At 34.1% G+C, this 9,171-nt stretch overlaps 1 long non-coding RNA gene across 1 annotated transcript in view; it reads left to right on the top strand.

The window, feature by feature from the left end:
- Positions 1 to 3,595: 3,595 nt before the first annotated feature.
- Positions 3,596 to 9,171, top strand: part of LOC106121532 (uncharacterized) — a 32,757-nt gene continuing 27,181 nt past the window's right edge. Inside the window, exon 1 of the long non-coding RNA XR_001228059.1 lies at positions 3,596 to 4,126. This is a non-coding gene — a long non-coding RNA (uncharacterized LOC106121532). The remainder of the gene's footprint in view (positions 4,127 to 9,171) is intronic.

Raw genomic sequence — 9,171 nt, 5'->3', positions numbered from 1 at the left:
AGCAAATAAAATGCTAATTCCCAGCAAAATCTCCTTTGATTAAATTGTAAATACACACAAACATGCTTCCTCCGAAGCTGAGGCAAGTTCTTAATTGAAAAACATGGATTTTATTTTTTCAACAAATGAAAGTTTCCTAATGCTAAGAATGTGTTATTCAATCCTAAGGACGGCGCTCCGAGCGCGCGGATAAAACGTGCACTAAACAATAAAAAAACCAACCCCTTTCACACAGTGCTGCCACCCTTACATGGAGTTCAAAGGTGAAAACAACCCTTGCAAAGTTTGACAAAAGTTCTACTACTGCCCGCTAGGTGGCGCTGTCCCACGACGTCCCGAAGCATTCGCAAGTTTGCGCTAGTATGCGTGACAGAGCGAGAACGCAAGTGAAAATAAAAAAGGAGTAAAATAGACAGCAATATGTGTATACAAAGGCGTGGTTACGTGCATTTAACCGTTTTTTTTATCGCAAAAATGGCCGGAACTTTACACGTTTTGCATTAGATCATAAAGTCGCAACTACATTGTACGAAACCAGATTTGCGTTTTATCGTTTACGAATAAGGTTGAAAATTGTTTAGTCGTATGAAACACTTAGGTTAGAAGTTGGAAAAATGGCGAAATAATTGGCGTCACCGGCGTCGCGGCGTCAACAGAGAGAGAAAGTAGCAGGTCGGCGGTGCGTTAGAGCGGGGCGCAGACGACCGTTAGGTGAAGGGGGACGGGCTATTGGAGTGAGTGATGCGTTAGAGAGGGACGTAGCGAAAAAAATATTCGAAAAAAGCGATTTTCACGAAAGGTACGCGTCGCGATAGAAATTACAGTAACATGGGCGCGGTTTAAAAAACGCCAGGGGCGCCTGCGCGGCGGTAAAAAGCTGGCGCGGAAGTAAAGGGGGAAAGAGACGTTAGTGAGCGTTATGTGTGGAGTTGCAGTGCCGCGGCGACGCGGTCGGCCGCCAGCCGCCACTCGCCGCGACCCGCGACTACACCCGCTAATTACTGCGACCCAACTGCGACCCGACTGCGACCTAACTGCGACCGTGCCAGCCACGCAAAATGCTTGTGTCACCACGGTTCATGTCACCAAAGTGTTTAGTGCTCTTACTGAAAGTTTGGCGTGAAGGCGGTAGAAGGTAAATATCACGGTCTTACCAAATTTTGGACTAACAAACAGTGCACACGGTGTAATCGTTGTTATAGTACAAACATTAAACTGATACATCGAATAACGTGTTATTTTAGGTAATCCCGTGATCTTAAAGTCATGAATTTTAATTAGGAACTTACCGTGAATATTAGAGCAAGCCTAAAATTACGTCAATTTTCTAAATACGTTCAATTATTAAGAAAAATTAAAAAGTCATTAAATCGAATTAACTTATAAAATATTTTATTAAAATGATAAATAGGAATATCAGGTTTCGAGTGACTTCTTATCTCGAAGTAGAAAGTACCGTTGTCACATGCGTGTCACAAATCGCACCTTCAACAATAATAAAAGTGTTATCGTCGACCAATGTTAGTGTCAGGTCTATCTCACGCGATAAACCCGATAACAGGCATCAGGTGACAGATATTTTGTGTCTACGTGCATTTAAAAAAAAAACTCTTAAAGATATTAAAATTTTATACCACTGGTGAAACGCGTTTTTTAACTTTAAAATACCATGATAATGTCAAGAAAAGTTATATTTAATTTGAAGTCGCTATTGACATTTATTACAGATTGATAATTTAAATGTTAATCATCATTGTAACAGACGAAGCATTGCCGGAAAATACTTTTATCATTTTGTCTCTGCCCGATGATTTAATATTTATTTTTATTAATGCACACACTTACAGGAAAATGAGATTGGCGATTTTATCAAACTTAAAACGTCCGGTGTATTTAATTTAATGTCAGTTATTTCTCTAAAGTTATTTCTGACAGAAGAATTTATGCGATTCTTAGTTTTTATAACGTTCAAAGTAAATTATGCACATATAAATTGTGACTAAAACATAATGGAATTTCTCTAATATAAAATACCGTCAGAATGATTTAACAATATTCTAGTCATATTCTAAATGGGGCCATCTTTTAAATATATGAATATAATGAAATGGAATATGAATATATACATTAAAAAATAGTGTCCAATGATAAATGAGTGATTTTATTCAGCAAAGTTAGGCCTAGATCCTCATTTGCAACACGAGATCGAAAAACAAGAAGGAATTCTGATCTAATTTTTAAATGTAGCTTTAGTAAATAAGGCTAACGATGTAGAAATTTGCATCACCATTTTTACGGCTAAAATAACTACAATTTGTGAAGCCTGTAGCATATACGAATCTTAACAAAAATGCCATCTTTTAACTAGAAACATAAATCAAATTCTAATTAATAATAGGCAATTTTAGAATAATATATGATTTGATTCAACAAGATTTTAAAACCGATCACTTTAACAGAATCACACAAAACAGGCCTAAATGTAGGCCTAGGCCTAAGCTAATAAATCTTAACGTTTTAGCCTTTATTTTGAGCACCTGTGTAGATCTGGCAATATTAAATATTATTTATGGCTAAATTATTCATGAATGAAGATTGAATTTGTGACGATGTTTTTGTATTTGCATAACTCGAAACTAAACGGGCAACTAAAATATTCTTTATAATTTTAATGAAAGGTAATAATCGAAAATCTGGAAAATATTTAAAGTTATTTTTATTAATTTCTTGACTAATTTGTAAAATTACTATTTCATTTTTTGTAAACAATTATGATGACGATGAACTAAAACTAAAGATAAACCTCTCAGTTCTGTAATGTGAAAGTTGTCCACGGGATTATGTTTCTCTTAAATTAATACGTATGAAATAAGATCGTCAAGTGAATTAGTTTCCTAAAAAGCAATTTGACTACCGCTTTATTAGTGAACATCTAAATCGAGCGTAGCTTGTAATGATCAGCGGTGCGTGAAGTTATATTAGTTATTAATTTCAGTAGACGACTCATATCAACATCTACACGCCACATGCCGCGGTTTCGTGTATCAAGATTCAAAATGCAAGACGATGAGTGGATGACAGATGCCCCTTTATTATAATTTCAAGATACGACACTAGTCCTCGACTCGTACTTACAAACTCCGACATTACTACGGCACTGACACAACGCTGCTACCCGCTACCCGCTACGTAGGCAGTGGTGTGGTGCTGACTAGCTGAGCGTTCGTTCACTACACACATGCGTTACGTACGTTACCCGCTCAAACTACCGATTACACTCAGTCTCTTTCATACACATAACTACACGTATAATCTCTCGCTCTACACGTACGATCGGTGTTGTTGCAGTAAATTACTTAGATCGATCATATGCCTTAAGTGTTAAATACTAAAATTGCGTGGCGGATATTCAAAATAGGAGCGTTAGTAATGGACGGGAGCTGGAGATTTGTATGTGTGCGCGAGAGCGCGCCCCTCCCCGCGCAGTCCCGCGTCTCCCCGCTTCGCCCCCGCTCGCCACCGCCCGCACGCGGACGACGCGCGAGGCGCGAGGCGCGATCGAGTAGCGCGCGTTTACACAATCCGTTGGCGTGGCGCGGGCTATGCTTGTGTCGCGTCGCGTCGTGCCCTTCTTGTGACGACAATCGACGCGCGAACACGTATCGTCACTTGTTCTTTTTTTTTATTTAATAATTCTAACATTCATCCGGACTTGAAGACGATCTTGCGGTTTTCGAGCATCATGATACAAACTAAAAGTAAAAAAAAAACAACAGCAATAATTGGATGGTTTTGAAGATTTGTAACTGAGCCGCGATAGTGATACAAAAATGAAGACCATTGAGGAATATAAAAAAAAATGTAAATTTGCTGCCCGCATTGCAAGCAGCTTACATGAATATAGAACTTAAATCGAAAAGTCAAAATGGAATTTAATTTATTTTCAAATTTTTAACGGTAGAATGCAACTGTGAAATTTTTAGCGACTGTTAGTGAAGAGTGCGATACAGTGCTGGATACTATGGAACAAGAACAAAGCCAGAACTTAAGTGCAGAAGACTAAAAAAAAGAAAAATCCAATTTGAAAACTTGGCTGTTCAATGATACGATTACCCACAAAATCATGGTAAGTGTTCTTATGTTATATGTGTGAAAATGTAGACCCGTCGGTTATAAAAGTATTTTTTAAAATACCTTTAAATTTTGCATACTATTTTTAATACTGTAAATTTTAGTATTAATTCTTATAGAATAAATAATTAAAATTAATAAATTATAATGTCTTTAATTTCATTGTATTGTACAACAAATAAAAAGAACTTCACAATTTTCAAAACAACTAATGTGGGCGTACGGTGTTTTTCTTTATATGTTAAGCCCGGTTGGCAACAAAAAAATAGCTGATAAAAACAGCTATATTATCTTGTTGCTGCGAGAATTCAAGCAAGCCTTATCGGCTCTGTTTAAAAACTGTAAATATTTATTTCTAAAAAGACATGCGTATATATTCAAGTTGTAATAAAAACAAAAACATTACCGATTAAATAACGGTTAATTAGTTAGAAAATAATCTAAAAAATACTTGGCAATGAAACTTAGTTCTGTGTAATTATTTATTTTTAAGGCGATTTCAAATATATGGAGGTTATCAATTCGTCCGTATTGTTTTAAACGAATCATATTATTTTATTGCTTACAAATTGCCGGTAAAATCGTGTGTATACAGTGCTGTTTCCATTTCCATAAACAATTTAAATGATAATTATATTAATAACATGTCGCATAAACTAAACATTTTTTGATCATTTTTTTTTCATCATTTGGCCTGTTAAGCGCACGTATTCTGTTGAAAAAAATGAATAATACGTTCTAAACTTACTACCATGAGTGATCTTTTTGTGGATGTGTTTAAATTCTTGTAATTTAATTTATTTTTGAGTGTTAGTCTAACAATATCCACATGGCGACTATCGTTACCTCACCTCTGTAAAAAGTGTTAGAATTAATTTAGACAACGTTTGCACTTTGTCTAGTCCGTTTCTCTATAGTTAAAGAAAAACTATATAAAATGCACAAGTCATTCGTTCATTTTATTGAGGAACTTGCGTTCTCGGAGGTGAATTAATAAAATAAATATAATCTGTCTTAGCACTATAATTTGTTTTAATTACGGAATGCATTTGAAACTTGAAAATATCATGGTCGTTGGCAATAAAGGAGTTCGTAGTCATTCGTTCGGAAGCCTGTCATTAACAGCCATCAACAATACGGCTAATACCCGCTATGAATATGACAGATAATTGTTATTTATTATTTAGATAGAAACCTTATAGTACGTGTGTTTTATTTTACAAGGCAAAGCTTTGGTATAATAATTTTGAAGTATTTAAATTTCAAAATACCCGACCGCAACCACAAAATTTAATGTATTTTTGAAATCTTCCTTCTTACTATTGTAAATCCGTATGTTTGCATGTATGCATGGCTGGATGGATGGATGTTTGTTAGACGGTATCTCCAGAACGGTTGTATTGGTCTCGATGAAATTTTGGTATAGATATAGAACATAGCCTGGAAGAACATATAGGCTTTTTGTAAATTTTAACCGTACGGAGACGCGGGCTTTTATAATTTTACATATAACTTCCTTTATCATTATTGGAATAAATTCTGTTTTGTAAACAGTTGTATTATAATTTTAAAATTACCTTGCTTGCCGGTATAGACGGAAAAACCTTTTCCAAAAAGCCAAAAAAAAAAAGAAATAACAAAAGCGGTTTTTGTAGCACAAGTTATATTTATCTAAAATTACGTTATATATATAAAAACAAAAACGATTAGTTTTCTCACTATTTAAATAGGTATAGATAATAAAATGTTTTTAATTGATAGTGTTACCAGTTTAAAAAAATATTGTGTGAACCATTCCAAATTTGAATTTTGATATTATTCGTCTATAGTAAGATGCAATTTGAACGGATCATTTTTATAACAGTTTTACCATTTTTGTTTCTTTAATTATATTAAATTCATATGACTATAACGCAATAATTATTGAATTGAAAGGTAAAATTACGTATTTAGTTAATAGCCTACCTAATGTATTAAAATTATACTTGTAAAGATAATTTTATACGTAACTCTAATGTATCGATATCGGCCATTACGTGCAATGAAATACAAGAGGTATGAAGATATTAATCTGCGGTTCGATGCTTAAACTAATAATTTAATCGTGCCTCAGGCGACAAGAGGATCGTTAGTCACAAACTGAGGCCCCGGTTCGATTCCCGGCCGCTAATTATTATTTATGGCCGCTGTTATCTCACGCCCGAGGCACTAGGAAGTGTTACGAAATATTAAACATGCTTGCCCCATGAACACTTCGAACGTTAATTGCTTAGGCTACAGAATCGATCTTCGCCTTTGAAATTCTAACGAACCCAACATGGAATGATCGATCATTATATACGAGATTAATTTCTGTAGCATTATTATACTAACTCTAGCTCGAGAGTCCGTCGGGGAATTTAATAAAATCTTAATTAGTAGTCTATGTGTTCTACATCTCTGCCAAATTTCAACGAGATCCATTCAGCCGTCATGGAGACACCTTCTTTCAAACATCCATCCATCCATTCGCATTTATAATACAAGTATCAAATTCAGGTAGTACACCATAATTTGGGTAAAATACAGCAGAATAATTACTGGCAACATTTAATAAAATATTTTACCATCTAACTGATTTAGTGAAAGCAATCATTTTAATGTTAAATGTAAAATAGATATATAACATTAAACTTTAATTGTTTGAAGTTGTGACAGTTTATAAAACCATTGTAAAATTGTGAAATACAAAATGTAGGTAGATCGTTAACTATAAAGCCACATCAAACAGTCATCCGTGAGTGCGGCCATTTTGGTAGCTTTTAGCGCATTACGAGTTGCCAGTATGGCTTCATAAATTTCTTTTAATCCTCAACTAGCTTACGCACTATAATCTTTGAAAACTTTATTTGCTGTTAATTGTTTGGCTCTATGCCATAATCGTGATGCAATTCTCGTTTCAAAACTCACCTGTATGATTTTTGTTACGTGAACCTTCAAAGTCATAAATATCTATTTAAAAATAAAGCAACGATCTTTTATATTTATTTTAAAGAAAAGCTAGATTGTTTTCGGAGCTACATGCATCGCACAGAATGAAAATGACCGGCCTTGGATTTATTTTAGCTAAATCTAATAATAAACTATATCTAAGAATCCCTGAATGCATAATATTTTGTTACAATGTTGCACATTCTTTATGTCAGTGATCAAGTACGTTGGCGAACCCACATGGCTTCGGAATATAAAATAGGTACACGTCAACGCAATGTTGCCAAGTTAACAAATTAATTGATATAAAATTGTTATTGAGAGCTACGTGTCTTGTGCTTTCCTTGATTTTTAAAAAAACATAGAGGGTTAGTTCATGTACAAAACCAGTATAATAAACGTAATAATTCTCAAGAGATTGAGAATGACTCAAAATCGAATAAATTTTAAATGCCTCCAGGCAAATCGTGGTTTCGACTTACAAGGCAAAATAATCTTAAATAATATGTTGTTTTGATCTGACTCATGCATGACATTAATTTGACCGTTGCTTTTTATGTTAGGTTAGTTGTATTGATTGATTTTCGTCCTAATGGATTGTTTTATGATAGGTGTTAATACGGACAAGCTGTCCTGTTGTTACGTTGAAATGTGATATCGCTATCAGAAATGATGTATGATGTATCAATCTTATCAATTTGAGTGACTTTGTAATGCTTCTAGGTTATATTTAAATTTAAATAAAGCGTGTTCCTTTTATTGCACTATTTTTCAATTTTTTTGTTGAAGACAAAGATATTTAAATTGAGAAGCGCCATCTGTTGATGTAAAAACAAAATTGATAAAAAACGGTTAATTTTCGAAGTACAATTATTTTAATTAATACAACCAATACCAAAGGTTTCAACGGTTCTCCGTAAAATGAGATATAAGATGAAATAATTCCATGTGTTGATTAATAACAGCGGCAAATGGGCTGCATTGCGGCGTTCACTTATTACACGAATTATATGGAAAGGCATTCTGATTCTATGAAGAGAACGCAACGTAATTACATCTCAGTTTTCTTCCTTCATCGTACAAGGAGATTCGGAATCTAGGAGGAATTTTTCTTGGTAATAATCGATGGTTAATAATACCCGATAAATACTTCGATGAATTTATCGATATTTAAGGTCTGATTGCTTTTGACTTATTACTTAGTACCATGTAGGCCTAAGTTAAATAACTTTAAAACATTTATTTTTGGGCAACAAAACATTTTTTTATTTCGATTTGTTTTTAATAACTTATTTAGAACAATAGCATATGTTGGTAAAGCGCGACGCCATTTTTTATTTATTTTTCTTTCATGATTCGTTCTTTCTGATCAGCAGTGGGTTTTTGTGACCAAAATCCTCGTTAAAAATATTGTTATCCCTTTTTTGTCAAAGACAATGACAGGGATGTTGATATGTTTTATACAAAGATTTTGTTTTTCCTGTTTTTGCTTATTAAAGGAATGCAATTATAAGTATTATTAATTGTAAAGTGGTACTTAACGGCTCAATTATCTGGTAACATGTTTTATAGACTCGACAATTGTGGTGTTTGCTCGAACACTCGCGTGTTACTTTTTAATTTATCGTAATAATTCTGTTAACTAAACGATTCACGTATTATTCATTCGGCACTTATATTACGATCCATTTCACTAATAAGGCGCGGTCCGTGAAAGTTAACATGCCACGCGAGAACACTGGATACCATTTTGAATTGATTGTACCCAATTTGAAATTCATATTACGATTTATTGTTTCTAATTTTAACACGTTAAATGCCAACTTACTTTCAAGTTCGCTTCATGAACGTAGTAGCATGGATAGTGTTAATATATCAATTAAATGAACATTCACGTTTGTTATCCAGAGTGTGTTGACTTCCATTTATCTCAATCCTGACGTACTATCGTGCTCAGAGTCTAAATTGTTCTCTAAGGGAGATCCTCAGTGTAGATTTTTTTACTAAACCTAAGCTAAAACACCTATAAGAAGCATTTATGACAAGCATTATGATTTCATCTGGGACTAA

Source organism: Papilio xuthus, unplaced genomic scaffold, assembly GCF_000836235.2.
Source record: "Papilio xuthus unplaced genomic scaffold, Pxut_1.1 DF826945.1, whole genome shotgun sequence".
Classification (NCBI taxonomy): Eukaryota; Metazoa; Arthropoda; class Insecta; order Lepidoptera; family Papilionidae; genus Papilio; species Papilio xuthus.
The sequence above is the reverse complement of the archived record's forward strand: the minus strand, read 5'-3'. Positions and strand labels throughout refer to the sequence as shown.